Raw genomic sequence first — 17,843 nt, 5'->3', positions numbered from 1 at the left:
AAATATTCGGAATGCCTCTAGCCTGTACCTCCTCTATCTCAGTGACTTTCAGGTTTGTTCTCTTAATTCTCTCCCACAGTTCTTGTATATTCAGATGATAGTCTTTTTTATTTATTGCACACCAAATATTTCAGTTCCTATACTCCATCTTCAAAGCCTGAAGTGCTATCTTCCAAATCTGAAGTTCCATTTTCTGTGAAATCTAATCTGTTGGTGATATTTTAAAGTATTTTTTATTTGATTCATTGTGTCTTTCATTTCCAAGAGTTCTGATTGTTTTATTTTCAATATCTCTTTTTCTTTATTAAAATGGTCTTTCATCTCCTGTATTTATGCTCTTAATTCATATCTTAGATCTTCTTTTAGTTCACTGAACATTTTAATAATCAGATTTTTACAGTATTTTCTGGGATTTCATCTACTTCTATGTCTGTGACATCGTTTGTGGGGGACACTGTGAATTTTGAGGAGAGATTTATTTGCCTGTTTCCTCATGTTTTCAGTGGTTTTAGACTTGTGCATCAGTTGAGATGTATTCTTCTTATTCTTTTATAGGCCTGTCTTTTCATGTATAGTTACCTTTTTTTTGTTTTGGGTCTTCTCTCCATTTTTTATATATAAGTAGATGTCTGGGACCTGAGGTAACACTGATTGTTCCTTCTTGGGAACTAGTAATTGTTTTGGAATTTTTGTCTCCCCAATTCTATTTGTTGAAGTATTGTTGAAGCTTAGATTGAACTATAGTGTGTGGGGGATGAGATTTTCTGTTAATTTGATGAGTTTTGATTATTGCTCAGCCTTATAGTCTCTATTCTGTGAACTTGAAGTTTCCCGTTTACTTTCCAGCTCCTCTTAGAGGAAAGGGAGAACCAGGAATAGTGCTTCAGAGTACTTACAAATGGTCCCCATGTACCAGCGACTGCAGTTTCCACCAAACAACGTGCCCATGGTTGGGGTGATTTTGGTTGGTTTTCACTCAACCACTTCCCCCACTCACTCTGGGTCCATTAAGATTAGCCTCCTTCTTTATTCCACAGTTTTCCCCAGGACAATTTTTTAATTTTTTAAACCACCCTGGTTTCCTCTCTTTCTGCCTGTGTTTCACACTCCCCTCAGCAGCCATGGCTGCAACCACTGCCAGTCAAGCTGGTGCTTCTCTGACATATTATTTCTTATATTATGTTCAAAGTTTTAGACTCTGTGTCTCTAGGGTTTCTTTTACTGCTTAGTTGGTGAGTACCCTTACTTATCAACCTCACTGAGTAGCAGTCTTCCCAATTTTTAATTCTGTTCTCAATGAATTGATGGGAAGTAAATTTTCCTTTATCTCATTGCTTTTTATTGATATATTTAGATTTTCTATATCATAATGACTCAATTTTGGTAAGGATGTATGTGTCTAGGAATTTTTCTTCTTGTACATTTCACAATTATTTGGAACATTACGTTTCCAAATATTTTCTAGGGTCATCTGAATGTCAGTGCTGTCTGTTTCACATATCACCTTTTCCATCCTCTAATTTTATAGGCTTGAATTTTCCCACTACTTTCTTTTGGCTAATTTTTCTAAGGCTATGACAATTTTATTTATCTTTTGAAAGAACAAACTGTTTCATTGATCCTTTATATTGTTCCTGTTTTGTTTACTCGTGTATTTTAGTTCTGTCTTTATTATTTCTTTCCTTGTATCCAATATAGATTTCATTTGGTCTTGTTTTCTAGGCCCTGGATGTGGAATATTAGGTTATTTATTTAAGATCTATTTTTAATATACTCATTTAGAGTTAAAAACTATCTTTTCATACTGCTTTCACTATATCTCACAAGTTCTGATATTTTGTGTTTCCATTTTTAATTGATTCTAGGAACTTTTAAAATTCAGTCTCTGATATTTGTTGATGTCCTATTTTGATTCAAAAGTGTATTGTTCAATATGTAGTTTTTATGTAGTTTCTTTTGCTGTTGATTTCCATTTTTCATTATATTATAGTTTCATTAAAATGCCAAAAATATGAAGGGTCTTCTTAGTATGCACTCTTCTCTTCATGATGCCTTGGGATGTAGGTGTCCTGTTAGTTTTGACAGTAATTCCTAGTGGACCTTTGTAGGTCATTTCTCTGTGACTTCCTTGGCTGGTAATTGTGGGTTTTGATATTCCATGCATCAGAACATTAGCGGCATTCTTTTCTGTAGGTTTTACATGAATGGAGTTCTTCTGGTAGTTGAGACAAGTTGTGGCAGATCTAGTCTAGAGGGCAACTGCTCTTTGCTTACTCTTCTAATATTTCCTTCAGTGTTGATCTGAGGAGTTATGGCAGCAAGCTGTGCTGAAGTCCAAGATACTTTTTGCACAATTAAATAATTTATCTCTGTTGTTCCTTAACTAAAAATGTCCAGGAGCAGGAATTATGCCCACTTGGGTCATCAACTGTGGACTGTTCCCTTTTTATTAAGTGAAACATCATGGAGGCTTGAGCAGGGCCAGGTCATTGGTTTACAGTAAGGTGCAGCTTCTCTCACTTGCTGAACATGTAACCAATTGTCAAAGCACACACCAACATGTTGGAGATTCTTGGCTTGATCACCAGCAGCAGTAACAACATAAAAATAAACCAGCTGTAGAAATCAATTACACTCAACAACAACTAAAATAACGTAACAATAAATAAGGGAAAGAGAAAATATAGAATGAACTAAAATGTCAAAAATAAATGACAGAAAAATTAATTCAAAAGCGAAGATTGCAGGTGGAAAATGCAAGGGAGGAAGAAACAAAGAAAAATGGGGGTGGTGAGTGGCTCAGTGGTGGAGTGCTCCCCTGGCATTCTTGAGGCCCTGGGTTCAATCTCCAACACCATAAAAAGGAAGGGTGGGGAGCAGGGAGATAAGAAAAAAAAAAAAAAGAAAAGAACAAAATCCATTTAAAAATTTTAAAATAATTGAATAAAAAACATAAGAGATAAAATTTTAAATGTCATGAAAATTACTCCCAGCTGAAGTATTTTCTTTGGAGATGCACTCTTTCCAGGTCATCTAACATTTGAATCACCAGGTATATGAAGGTTAGTAGGCAGCAAAAGAAACCAATTGTAGTTCCTCTCTCTTTCCACAAAATTGGCTGGGATTGGGAGCAATACGTTGACTGCACCATTCCCCCACTTATTTCCTGCCAGGGAGATTAAGTGAGTGTTTAACAAGACAGGCCACAATCACAGGAGTTCCTTTGTAAACATGGAGGCACAACAAAAGTCAGACCTCACCAACTCTTCCTTCAGCATTTGCGGAACAAACTACTGGTAGACATGCACTTGCTCCAAAGGCCTCTAGTTGTTGTTCATGGAGGCAATCCGATGTCCCAGTCATGGTGAATCCTGGAATGTCCTGTGGAAAATGTGTAAGCAATCAAACCACTGAGTTCCACCCAGGAGAGGTAACATGGGAATTCTGTGAATGGCCAGACCTTGTCTCTGAACTCTCAGACCTGTTCCTATGTGCAATCACATGCTACTGGAATTGCTCTTCTTCACAAAGGCTGGGACCACTTAGCATGAGACCTCCAGATCATTCCCTGCCACTCAAGCCTCTCAGCTTGTTAGTGACAGGACACTTTCCCTGTCTAAGACTAATTTCATCCACCCAGTCACTCTGGTGGGTGACACAGGAATCTCAAATTGTGATTTTTCTATATTATCTAAACCCCAGAGCTTTTAGTCCCTAACAGGGTGACTTCTTAAAGAGAGCTCAGAGCTTGCCGAACACTGTGATGGAATTTGTTCCCTAAAGCTCCCTTGGTGCAGGAGGAGTCCCCCTCAGAACAATTCCCTGAACTTGATCTATAGCTTGTAGGAACCATGTGTTTCTCCCACAGGTAGACTGCTGTCTGCTGACACCAAGTGGGTAGTCTGAACTCTCCAGCCTCCCTTATGTTTGCAGGTTGCCTCCCTCACCAGGAGAGCGGGATTCACATTTTAAACTGCCTTATACTTTTCTCTGGGCTGACTTCTGCTTCTCCCTGTCATTTAGATTCCTCACAACTTCTTACTAGCTTTCAAAGTTCCTCTTTCTCTTGTCTGAATATAGGTTTCCCTTTTTTCCCTCTTTTCACGCATATGGTCATAACAAAGATACTTCCTTTTTGCTATTACCTCTTCAGCAAAAACTCCTATCTTTGAATAATTAAAACTCCTTAAAGGAAGTCTAAGCACAGATTCAGTTTGTTTGGGGGCGGGGAAGTAACATTCTATGATTCCTAGTGAAGTTGACCATCACCTTTTTGGGGAGGTTACTCAATCTACCTAAAGTGGGTCAAGTTTTGTCATGATATATCCAATCTGAACTCTGAGCCTAGAGGTTATTAGTGAAATGTTTTGAGGAAAACCATGGTTCATTCATTTTTCAGTGTTAATGACCATATGATTATGATTTCTCCTGGATTCATGCCTGTCACCTTGGGCTTCTGATGGTCTCATCCCAGTTCCTTACTCTATCCTCTGTGTGCTGATCCTTCCAAATCTCAGGTCATTGGCACTCAAGTGTGTGTGCTTTATACAAAATCAACACAGATGCTGGCCCATTACATTTAGACTTTTAGAAATCATTCAGAAAAAGACACTTTAACTACTCAAGGTAGAAAACCTGACCTTTCTAGAATTTCTTTTTCACCTCCCATGCAGAACTCTACCAACAACGGGATTAACTCTAGTAGGACCTACATAATAACTCCTATCTCAGATTACTCACTAACTTATGTTGAGTTTAATTCCATTTTATGGTTTATTAAAATACAATTATTTCTACTTGTTTTGGGAGGATTAGAGACTGAGTTACTGCCCTAGTTTAGTGACTCCACATCTTACCCAAAAAGTTCTGCACTCTGAAAGTGGATGCTTAACTGGGGGGAGGGAGAACCATGGGATAAGAAAACTCACTCTCTGTAAATATAACCACTGACATGATTTTCTCTCCTCAGAGACCCCACAGCTCCGCCTGGTGCACGGGGGCAGTCGCTGTGCTGGCAGAGTGGAGATCCTTCACCAGCATTCCTGGGGAACTGTCTGTCATCACAGGTGGGACCTGAGGGAGGTCCATGTAGTGTGCAGACAGTTGGGATATGGAGTGGCCCTTAATGCCGTTTGCTGTGCACAGTTTGGGGAGGGATCAGGACCCATCTGGCTGGATGCGCTGAACTGCACAGGAGAGGAGGACCAAGTGTGGAAGTGCCGTTCTCTGGACTGGGGACAGCATGACTGTAATCACTACTTGGACGCAGGTGTCATCTGCTCAGGTATGGATACTGCATTTTCCCCTGTGTTGAAGAATGAAAAGTTTGATAGAACTGAATGCCTGATCCCTGGGGTAACAGGAGATGGATGAGCCAGAGAAAGCTGAAAGGTCCTTTCATAGAACCTGAGTGCTCAAAGTAGCAGCAGATGATGGGATTAATTCATTTCCTTCTTGTATGTCTCAAACACTGTCCTTTCTTTCTCAGTAGTCTCATTGGACAAGACAGGTTTTTTGTAAGATCATTCCACATAAGATTGATCTTTATAATTTTGTTTCTATAATTTAGTATTTATAGGAAATTTGAATTACCTCACTCCTTTTGCAACCATTTTCAAATGACAGACAAGAATTTATAGTATTTATAGGAAATTTGAATTACTTCACTCCTTTTGCAACCCTTTTCAAAAACAGACAAGAATGATGCTTGCTTTTTTCGGTTGAATTGAGTGTTTTTATGTGCATAGCCACATACTTTTCCACTGGTTTAGTGACTGTGTGTCCACAGGGCGTGGAATTAAACATATCACAGGGGAATTTAAGGATTTCTGCAAAGTTGCAAATCTCCTTTCCCGGTTCAGACATCGGAATTCTTAGTTCTTTGGCAGGAATGGCCAGAGAACTGTGAGTGAAATGCTCTGAATCACAGGTTTTCCTTCCATCATTAATACAATAGATTCTCTCTACATTTCTTTTTTTTTTTTCCCATCATTTGAACTTGTATTTTATGGTAGAGGTATTTAAATTTTTAACAAGTCTATCAGCATTCATAAGCTCATTCTGAAAATTTACACATGAATTAGAAAAGATAGATGTCATCAAGTATCCCTTTTTAAATTGAAAACTTCTGTTATGTTTTTATCTAAAAGGAAATCAGGTTTACTGAAGGTAAATAAAGCACAGAAAAAATTAATAATAAAATTCCTTCATTATTAATTCCCATATGTAACTAGTGTTACAAACATATTGTATCCTTACAGATTTTATTCTTTAAAATTTTTTCCTGGCATTTCAGTTTTTAAGGAAATAAATTTTATTTGTGGACATAGACTGGATATATTGAAAATTTTATGGCATTTGTGTATTTTTTTGGTATGGATTTAATTTGAAAGACATATAGCATGAAAAACTGCTCCATGATTTTTTTTGTTTCACACTTTCCAAAAAAATAAACTTCTAGATGACATAAACTTAGAGAACCCTGAATTCTTCATAGTGAACTACATCTTTTATTTTATTTTATTTTTACAGACTGCATTTTGGTTCATTGTATACAAATGGGTTACAACTTTTAATTTCTACGGTTGTACACGATGTAGATTCATACCATTCATGTAATCATACATGTACATAGGGAAATGATTTCTGTCTCATTCCACAATCATTCATACCCCTGCCCCCTCCTCCCTCTCATTTCCCTCTACATAATCTAAAGTTCCTCCATTCATCTCTTACTCCCTATCCCCTCAACCCCATTATGTATCATCATCCACTTTTCAGGGAAAACATTCAGTCTTTGGTTTTTTTGGGCTTGGCTTATTTCACTTAGCATGATATTCTCTAATTCCATCCATTTACCTGCAATGCCCATAATTTGATTCTTCCTTATGGTTGAGTAATATTCCATTGTGTGTATATACCACAGTTTCTTTATCCATTCATCTGTTAAAGGGCGTCTAGGTTGGTTCCACAATCTAGCTATTGTAAATTGAGGTACTATAAACCTTGATGTGGCTGCATTACTAAAGTATGATAATTTTAAGTACTTTGGTTATAAACTGGGTCAAAAGGTGGTTCCATTCCAAGTTTTCTGAGGAATCTCCATATGCTTGCTTTCCAGAGTGACTACACCAATTTGCAACTCCACCAGCAATGTACAAGTGTACCTTTTTCCCCACATCCATGTCAACACCTATTATTTCTTGTGTTCTTAATAATAGTCATTCTAATTGGAATAAGATGAAATCTTAGAGTTGTTTTAATTTGCATTTATCTAAGTACTAGAGGTGTTGAGCACATTTTCATGTATTTATTAATCACCCATATATCTTCTGTAAAGTGTCCATCCAATTCCTTGGCCCATTTATAGATTAGGTACTTTGTATTTTTGGTGTAAAGTTTTTTAAATTCTTTATAAATTTTGGAGATTACTGCTGTATCTGAAATGCATGTGGAAAAGATTTTCTCCCACTCTGTAGGCTCTCTTTTCACATTATTAATTGTATCCTTTGCGGAGAAAAAGCTTTTTGTTTGAATCCATCCCATTTATTGATTCTTACTTCGATTTCTTGAGCTTTGGAAGTCTTGTTAAGGAAGTCTGTCCTAAGCCTACATGATGATGATTCAGGTCTACTTTTTCTTGTATTTGGTGCAGAGTCTCTGGTCTAATTCTTACGTCCTTGATCCATTTTTGAGTTGAGTTTTGTGCAGGGTGAGAGATAGAGGTTTAATTTCACTTTACTACATATGGATTTCCAGTTTTCCCAGCACCATTTCTTGAGGCTATATTTTCTCCATTATATGTTTTTGACTCCTTTGTCTAGTATGAGATAACTGTATTTATGTGTATATGTCTCTGTGTTTTCTATTCTGTACCATTCATCTGCCTGTCTATCTTGGTGACAATAGCATGCTATTTTTGTTACTATTGCTCTGTAGTACAGTTAAGGTCTGGTATTGTGATACCTCCTGCGTCACGATTCCTGCTCAGGATTGCTTTGGGTATTTGAGGTTTCTTATTCTTCCAGATACATTTCTTTTTCAAAGCAACATCTGTATAAACTCATGCTAGGGAGATGAACTGTGCTGACAGATCAATTTGGAAGCCATAAAATATTAATGTATATTTATTATGGTAAGGGATTATGTAGTTTAAGACTCAGATCAAGGTGATTATTCAGTTATTCCCCCACAAATACACCACATTAACAGTATTCACACACCAGACTGGTCTGTTAAGAGACAATGAACCTGGTGAGTGTCTGCTTGTACTGTGATGAAGAAAAGACACATTGAAGGAGGAAGGAAGATAAGAGTTGCCCTTTCCGCAACCTCAAGCAGCCCAGCATGAAGAGAGATGCATCCTTCTTGGACAAGGAAAAGTGAATTAAACCCAGAGCTTAGACCTGAAACCCAGGACGAGGTGTGCTACAGGGAAGCCTGGTGCTTGACAGAGCCCAACAACTCTATTCCTATGCCAGCAACCTCAGACTGACACCATGGAACTGTGTTTAGTTGGGCAGCAAAGATAATTTTTGTACCACCAATCCTCCAATCTCTAGCAGAAGAGGGGAAACCGAGACTCTCTAAGGATCAGGGGCACAGAGCAGGCACAGGACTTTGTCTTAGAGCTCAGTGCCAGGTCCACCACGATCTTGAACAGCACTGCGTAGGAATTAGAGGCCTCAAATGTAGAACATAGATAATAGAGCAAGACCTGTGTGCTGGTGGGATAGACTCAAGAGGAGCCTGCATCACCTGTGGCTGGTTGCAGGAGACTTGGGTCTTGAGTCCACCTCAGCAGTAGGCAGCTCAGAGCCTAGAGGGACTTGGTCCCTCCTCAGTCCTGTGTTGCTTTGGCAGACTGTGTCTTCAGGGTGTGATATAGTACTGCAGCACTGGTGGCCACAGGACTACCCACCTCATTTCTCCTTGAAGCCAGGCAGCACAATATGGAGACAGCTAAGTCTCTGAGGGTGAAAAGTTAGTTGGGCAGTTGTGACTGGAAGCCTCGGTTCTTATCTCTACATATTATAATACAGCTCTCAAAGATGAAAGATGAAGACTTTCAGGCATCAACAGAAAAAAAAAAAAGAAATAACACATAAGGATGTCCCAGTTCACCTAAATGAACCCAAATCTGAACCCAGTTCAGATTCTCAATGGTAAACATATAGGCCAGAACTGAGTGCCATCAGATTTTCATAGATGTGAAGAAAAACCTGCCAATCAAGAATACTTAACTCAGCCAATCTATCCTTTAGAAATAAAAGAGGTTCAAAGTTATTATCAGATATCCTGCTCAAAAAAAAAAAAAAACCAAAGTCACCATATGATACATCAATCACATGACTGATCGTATATTCAAAGGAAAGGAAATCTGTATATGGAAGAGCCATCTGTACTCCCATGCTTAGGTCATTGCAATTCATAGTAGCTACAAAATGGAAATACTAAGCGTCCGTCAGCTAATAAATGGATAAATGAAATGAAGTGTATTTACACATTCTTTTTTCATAAAAAGAAATGGAATCCTTTCATTTTCTACAGCATGCATGGACCTGGAGATTATTAGGTTAAGTAGAAGAAGTCAGACAAAGAAAGACAAGCACATTATAATCTCACTCATATGTCCAATCTGAAAGAACTTACCTTTTAGAAATTGAGAGTGGAATTGTAGTTACCATGATTGGAGAGTATAATAGATAGGACTCAATCATGACAGACTAGTCAATGAAAAATAGGTTTTACTTCTTTGGGAGCAAGAAGTTCTGATGCACAATTGCACAGTAGGGTCACTATAGAAAACCATACTGAACTACATTTAAAAAGACAGAAGAAAACATATAGGAAGTTTTTGCCAAAAATAAATGAAAAGTATTTGAGGAGAAAAAGATAACACAATGTATATATGCATCAATGCTTCAATTTACCCCATTAATATGCACAATCTTTCTTTTTTTTACTATTATAAACAAATGGGATACATGTTGTTTCTCTGTTTGTACATGGAGTCAAGGCATACCATTTGTGTAATAATAAATTTACATAGGGTAATGTTGTTTGATTCATTCTGTTTTCTTTATCCTTCCCCCACCCCTCTTTTTCCTCTATACAGTCCTTCCTTCCTCCATTCTTGCCACCCTCCTTAACCCTAAACCTAAACCTAACCCTAACCCTAATGCTAACACCTCCCACCCCCCATATATGTCATCATCTGCTTATCAGCGAGATCATTCGTACTCTAGTTTTTTGAGATTGGCTTATCTCACTTAGCATGATATTCTCCAATTTCATCCATTTGCCTGCAAATGTCATAATTTTATCTTTCTTCATTGTGGAGTAATATTCCATTATATATATATGCCACAGTTTCTTTATCCATTCATCAATTGAAGGACATCTAGGTTGGTTCCACGATCTAGCTATGGTGAATTGAGCAGCAATGAACATTGGTGTGGCTGTATCTCTGTAGCATGCTGATTTTAAGTCCTTTGGGTATAGGTCAAGGAGTGGGATAGCTGGGTCAAACGGTGGTTCCATTCCAAGCTTTCTGAGGAATCTCCATACTGCTTTCCAGAGTGGCTGCACTAATTTGCAACCCCACCAGCAATGCATGAGTGTACCTTTTTCCCCACATCCTCGCCAACAGCTATTGTTGCTTGTGTTCTTGATAATCGCCATTCTAATTGGGGTGAGATGAAATCTTAGGGTAGTTTTGGTTTGCATTTCTCTTATTGCTAGAGATGTTGAACATTTTTTCATAAATCTGTTGATTGCTTGTAGATCTTCTTCTGTGAAGTGTCTGTTCATTTCCTTAGCCCATTTGTTGATTGGATTATTTGTATTCTTGGTGTAGAGTTTCTTGAGTTCTTTATAGATTCTGGAAATTAGTGCCCTATCTAAAGTATGAGTGGCAAAGATGTTCTCCCACTCTGTAGGTTCTCTCTTCACATTGCTGATAGTTTCCTTTGCTGAGAGAAAGCTTTTTAGTTTGAATCTATCCCAGTTGTTGATTCTTCCTTTTATTTCTTGTGCTATGGGAGTCCTGTTAAGGAAGTCTGATCCTAAGCCAACAATTTGAAGGTTTGGACCTACTTTTTCTTCTATAAGATGCAGGGTCTCTGGTCTAATTCTGAGATCCTTCATCCATTTTGAGTTGAGTTTTGTGCAGGGTGAGAGATAGGGGTTTAATTTTACTCTGTTGCATATGGTTTTCCAGTTTTCCCAGCACCATTTGTTGAAGAGGCTATCTTTTCTCCATTGCATATTCTTGGCCTCTTTGTCTAGTATGAGAAAATTGTGTTTATTTGGATTTCTGTCCATGTCCTCTATTCTGTACCATTGATCTACCTGTGTATTTTGGTACCAATACCATGCCGTTTTTGTTACTATTGCTTTGTAGTAGAGTTGAAGATCCGGTACTGTGATACCCCCTGATTCGCTCTTTCTACTGAGGATTGCTTTAGCTATTCTGGGTTTTTTATTCTTCCAGATGAAGTTCATAATTGCTTGCTCTATTTCTGTAAGATACATCTGGGATTTTAAGTGGAATTGCACTGAATCTGTATAGAACTTTTGGTAGAATGGCCATTTTGACAATATCAATTTTGCATATCCAAGAACATGGGAGATCTTTCCATCTTCTAAGATTTTCTTTAATTTCTTTCTTTAGTGTTCTGTAGTTCTCATTGTAAAGGTCTTTTACCTCTTTTGTGAGATTGATTCCCAAGTATTTTATTTTTTTCGATGCTATTGTGAATGGGGTAGTTTTCCTAACTTCTCTTTCTGAAGATTCATCACTTAAGTATAAAAATGCATTGGATTTATGAGCATTCAACTTGTAACCTGCTACTTTACTGAATTCACTTATGAGTTCTAAACGTTTTCTGGTGGAATTTCCAGGTTCCTGTAAATATATAATCATGTCATTAGCGAACAGGGATAGTTTGAGCTCTTCTTTCCCTATTCATATCCCTTTAATTTCTTTGGTTTGTCTAATTGCTCTGGCTAGAGTTTCAAGGATGATGTTGAATAGAAGTAGTAAAAGAGGGTATCCCTGCCTTGCTCCAGTTTTTAGGGGGAATGCTTTGAGTTTTTCACCATTTAGAATGATATTGGCCATGGACTTAGCGTAGATGGCCTTTACAATGTGAAGGAATGTTCCCACTATCTCAATTTTTGTAGAGTTTTGAGCATGAAGGGATGTTGTATTTTATCAAATACTTTTTCTGCATCTATTGAAATAATCATGTGATTCTTGACTTTAAATCTATTGATATGGTGAATGACATTTATTGATTTCTGGATGTTGAACCAACCTTGCATCCCTGGGATAAAACCCACTTGATCGTGGTGCACTACATTTTTAATATATTTTTGTATGCGATTTGTAAAATTTTGTTGAGAATTTTTGCATCGATGTTCATTTAGGATATTGGTCTGAAATGTTCTTTCCTCAATGTGTCTCTGTCTGGTTTAGGTATCAGGGTGATATTGGCTTAATAGAAGGAGTTTGGGAGTGTTCCCTCCTCTTCTATTTCATGGAATACTTTGAGGGGTATTGGAATGAGCTCTTCTTTAAAGGTTTTGTAGAACTCGGCTGAGAACCCATCTGGTCCTGGACTTTTCTTTTTTTGTAGGCTTTTGATGACCTCTTCTATTTCATTGCTTGAAATTGATTTGTTTAAATTGTGTATGTCCTCTTCGTTCAGTTTAGGTAATTCATATGTCTCTAGAAACTTGTTGATTTCTTGGAGATTTTCTGTTTGTTGGTGTATAGATTTTCAAAATAGTTTCTAATTATGTTTTGTATTTAACTCGTGTCTGTTGTGATATTTCCTTGTTCATTCTGAATTTTAGTAATTTGAGTTTTCTCCCTCTTTCTCTTTGTTAGTGTGGCTAAGGGTTTATCAACTTTGTTTATTTTTTCAAAGCACCAACTATGTGTTTTGTTAATTTTTCCGATTCTTTCTTTTGTTTCAATTTCGTTGATTTCGGCTCTGATTTTAACTATGTCCTGTCTTCTATTACTTTTGGTGTTGGTCTGCTCTTCTTTTTCTAGGGCTTGGAGCTGTAGTGTTAAGTCATTTATTTGTTGATTTCTACTTCTTTGTTGAATGCACCGCATGAAATAAATCTTCCTCAAAGTACTGCTTTCATAGTGTCCCAAAGATTTTGATATGATGTGTCTCTGTTCTCATTTACTTCTAAGAATTTATTTCGTTCCTGATGTCTTCTGTTATCCATTCATTATATAATAGTGTGTTATTTAATCTCCAGGTATTGGAGAAGTTTCTGTTTTTTATTCTGTCATTTATTTCTAATTTCAATCCGTTATGATCTGATAGAGTACAAGGTAGTATCTCTATCTTCTTGTATTAGCTAACAGTAGTTTTGTGGCATAAAATATGGTCTATTTTAGAGAAGAATCCATGTGCTGCTGAGAATAAAGTGTATTCATTCTTTGTTGGATGGTATATTCTTTATATGTCAGTTAAGTCTAAATTGTTGATTGTGTTGTTGAGATCTATAGTTTCTTTATTCAATTTTTGTTTGGAAGAACTATTCAGTGGTGAGAGAGGTGTGTTAAAATCGCCTAGTATTATTGTGTTGTGGTCTATTTGATTTCTGGAATTGAGAAGAATTTGTTTGACGTACGTGGATGAGCCAATGTTTGGGGCATAGATATTTATGATTGTTATGTCTTGCTGATTTATGCTTCCCTTAAGCAGTTTGTAATATCCTTCTTTATCCCTTCTGACTAGTTTTGGCTTGATGTCCACATTATCTGAAATGAGGATGGATACTCCACCTTTTTTACTGTGCCCGTGTGCATGGTATGTTTTTTCCCATCCTTTCACCTTTAGTCTATGGGTATCTCTTTCTATGAGATGAGTCTCTTGCTGGCAGCATATTGTAGGATTTTTCTTTTAATCTAATCTGCCAATCTATGTCTTTTGATTGATGAGTTCAGGCCATTAACATTCAGGGTTATTATTGTGATATGATTTGTATTCCCAGTCATTTGACTCATTTTTGTTTTTTCACATGATTTGGTTTCTCCTTTATTTGGCTATTCCTTTAGGCTAGTTCCTCCCATTGCTGATTTGCATCGTTGTTTTTCATCTCTTCCTCATGGAATATTTTGCTGAGAATGTTCTGTAATGCCGACTTTCTTTTTGTAAATTCCTTTAGCTTTTGTTTATCATGGAAGGATCTTATTGTCATCAAATCTGAAAGTAAGTTTTGCTGGGTATAAGATTCTTGGTTGGCATCCATTTTCTTTCAGGGCTTGGTAAATGTTTTTCCAGGCCCTTCTATCTTTTAGGGTCTGGATTGAAATATCTGCTGATATTCTTATTGGTTTCCCTCTGAATGTAATTTGATTCTTTTCTCTCGCGGTCTTTAAAATTCTGTATTTATTTTGTATGTTAAGTATTTTCATAATAATGTGCCTTGGTGTGGGTCTGTTGTAATTTTGTATATTTGGTGTCCTATAAGCCTCTTGTACCTGGTTTTCCCTTTCATTCTTCATATTTGGGAAATTTTCTGATATTATTTCATTGAATAGATTGTTCATTCCTTTTGTTTGTTTCTCTAAGCCTTCCTCAATTCCAATAATTCTTAAATTTAGCATTTTCATGATATCCCATAATTCTTGTAGATTCTGTTCATGATTTCTTACCATCTTCTCTGTTTGGCCAACTTTGCTTTCAAGATTAGCAATTTTGTCTTCAATGTCTGAGGTTCTGTCTTCCAGGTGTTCTATCCTATTGGTCATGCTTTCTATGAGTTTTTAACTTGGTTTATTGTTTCCTTCATTTCAAGGCTTTCTGTTTGTTTATTTTTCAGTATCTCTAACTCTTTAATGAAATAATCTATTGCTTCCCGTATTTAGTCTTTTTAACTGTTGATTGGTGCGATCATTTAATGCCTGCATTTGCTCTTTCATCTCCTCCTTCAATGCCTGCATTTGCTCTTTCATCTCCTCATTTGCTTCCCTGATTGTTTTTATTATGTACATTCTGAACTCCCCTTTTGACATTTCTTCTGCTGTGCTGTCATTGAGTTTTATTGATGTAGTATCTAGGTTTGTTTGGGACATTTTCTTCCCTTGTTTTCTTATATTGGTCAGATATCAGTGGGACCCTGAGATATTGCAGATTTCCTCTATTGGCTTATAGTGTCCCTGTAGATTTCCAGTGTATCACTTCCCAGCCTTCAGTAGCCTGATGTCTTGGAGGAATTTGATAATGCAGTACTTCCGAAGAAAGCTGCCCCTAGCCTCCTACTGGTTCCAGGGCTTGGAGTTGGCTCTGTGCGGAAAGGCTCTCACTGGGGGCCTGCACCACACAACTGGCCGTGTGGGAGGAGCCCACCGCCGGAGTGTATAAGGCTACCTGGGGAAAACTCTAGCTGCCCTTTCCTGCTCTGATAAGCCACCCCTATCCATGCCTGCCGCCCAGGCCGAGCTTCGCCTAGTGGGGGAGACTCACCCCGTGGCTCTATTTTAGTCCGAGTCTCTCAATGCCTCCCCTTCTTGAGTCCTGTGTTCTGGAGCAACTGGAGATGTAGTCACCCTCTAGTCTGCCATCTTGTATCACCTTGTGGAAAGAGCCTGCAGCTGGAGGGGGCAGGGCCGCCTGGAGAAGTCTCTGGTTGCCCTGCCCTGATCTCAGAGGCTGCTTGTGGGTCGAAGCTCTCCGTTGGCTCGGGGACTTGTGGCTGGCTCTGTGTAGAAAGGCTCTCACTGGGCAGTCTGCTCCGAGAAGCTAGCCTTGAAAGGCACCTCCTGCTGTAGGGGGGCCGGGCTGCTTGGGGAAGTCCCTGGGTGCCCTGTCCTGGTCCCTGAAGCTGCTTGTGGGCCGGAGCATGCCGCGCTGGCTCCAGAACTTGGAGCTGGTTCTGATCAGAAAGGCTCTCACTGGGGGGCCTGCTCGGAGAAGCTGGCCCATGGAAGGAGTCTGCTGCCGGACGGTGCAGGATGCTTGGGGAAGTCCCTGGCCCCTCTGCCCTGGTCCCTGAAGCTGCCTGCGGGCCTGGGCCCTCCACTGGGTCTGGGACTTGGAGCTGGTTCTGTGTGGAAAGGCTCTCACTGGGCGGCCTGCTCCAAGAAGCTGGCCATGGAAGGAGCCCGCCACTGGAGGGTGCAGGGCTGCCTGGGGAAGACTCTAGCTGCCCTGCCCTGCTCTGAGAAACCACCCCTGTCTAGGCCTGCCACCCAGGCAGAGCTTCACCCGGTGGAGGAGACTCACCCTGTGGCTCTATGTTAGTCCAAGTCTCTCAATGCCTCCCCTTCTTGAATCCTGGGTTCTGGAGCAACAGCAGATGCAGTCACCCTCTAGTCCGCCAACTTGGATTGCCCCAATATGTACAATCTTTATGTTTTTTTAAGTACCAGTTAAAATAAATTTAATTGAAATGAAAAAAGGAAAAATGTTACAGGTGACATGAATTAGGGAAAAAGATTGTATAGTTTATATCTCATGGATTCAATGATACAAGAGAAGTGCGTTACAAGGTACATTTGATAACAATGGAAGCAAGAGGAAATGGAATTTTTTGAAGAAGATTGAGGAAGCTTACAGTACCTGGGGGAAGCAACAACGTTTGACTAATAGCACATCAGGATCACCTGAGCAGCACATAAGACCCTGGGTTTAGGGTGTAGAAAGTTGTGTACATTTGTGTGAGTTCTGTACACCCGTGCTGCACATACACACACAAAAATGAGTTGCAAGAGTGACTAAGAGTTAGATATTGAGAAGGGCAGAAGAGGGGAAGAATAGGTCCAATGGATGACACTTTTTTAAGAAACTTGAAACTTGACCAAAGGAGCAATGTATCTATTGTATCTGTGTAGCAAAAGATCAGACAAGGATATATCTGACTGTAATTTTTATATATTTTTATTGGTTCTTTTTAATTATACATGGCAGTAGAATCCATTTTGATGGAATTATACAAGCATGCAATATATCTTATTCTAATAAGGACCCCATTCTTGATTGTGGGATTCCCTTAGGTGTTTTCATATGTGTACATATGAAAAATATGTTAGATTTATTTGATTGTCATTCCTATTCCTATGCCCCCCCTTTCCTTTTGTTCCCCTTTGTATAATCTACTGAACTTCTATTCTTCACCTCCCTCCCTTTATTTGTGGTTTAGCTTCCATGTATCCATGAAACCATTGTTTATTTGGGGGAGGGGTATTGGCTTATTTCAGGTAGCATGAAAGTCTCCAAATTACTGACAAATGTCACTTACTCACAAATGTCATAACGTCATTCTTCTTTATAACTGTGTACTATTCCACTGTATGTGTATATATAGAGAATTTCTTTCTTTATTTGTTGACGGATGTCTAGGTTGGTTTCATAGCTTTGCTGTTGTGAACTGTGCTGCTGTAAACATTGGTGTGGTTGTGTCTCTGTAGTATGCTGATTTAAAATCCTGTGGATATGTGCTGAGGAGTGGGATAACTGGGTCAAAATGTAGCTCCATTCCAAATTTTTGAGGAATCTCCATACTGCTTTTCAGAGGGCTTGCATCAATTGGCAACCCCACCAACACTGTATGAAAATTCTTTTTGCCCCATATCTTCGGCAACATGTAGTGTTACTTGTATTCTTGGTAATTGCCATCCTGCAATTTTTAATTTAGTGAGAATGATTCATGTGAGTCCTTAGGTTTCTTCAGATGAAATTTTTCTTTCTTTTTCCATCCAGGTCTCTCATAAACTTTTCAAACTTTTCAAATGACTACAAATGGGTTTTCCCCCTCCCCAGTAGATGTAAAGCTCCACAAAGATGAGGACATTATTTCCTTGAAATATACCC

At 38.5% G+C, this 17,843-nt stretch overlaps 1 pseudogene; it reads left to right on the top strand.

Moving 5' to 3' along the window:
- The window catches only part of LOC124982754 (antigen WC1.1-like), a 176,277-nt pseudogene that overhangs the window by 80,197 nt on the left and 78,237 nt on the right, over window positions 1–17,843 (top strand).

The sequence above is a fragment of the Sciurus carolinensis genome, chromosome 4, assembly GCF_902686445.1.
Source record: "Sciurus carolinensis chromosome 4, mSciCar1.2, whole genome shotgun sequence".
In the NCBI taxonomy this organism is placed as follows: Eukaryota; Metazoa; Chordata; class Mammalia; order Rodentia; family Sciuridae; genus Sciurus; species Sciurus carolinensis.
The sequence above is the reverse complement of the archived record's forward strand: the minus strand, read 5'-3'. Positions and strand labels throughout refer to the sequence as shown.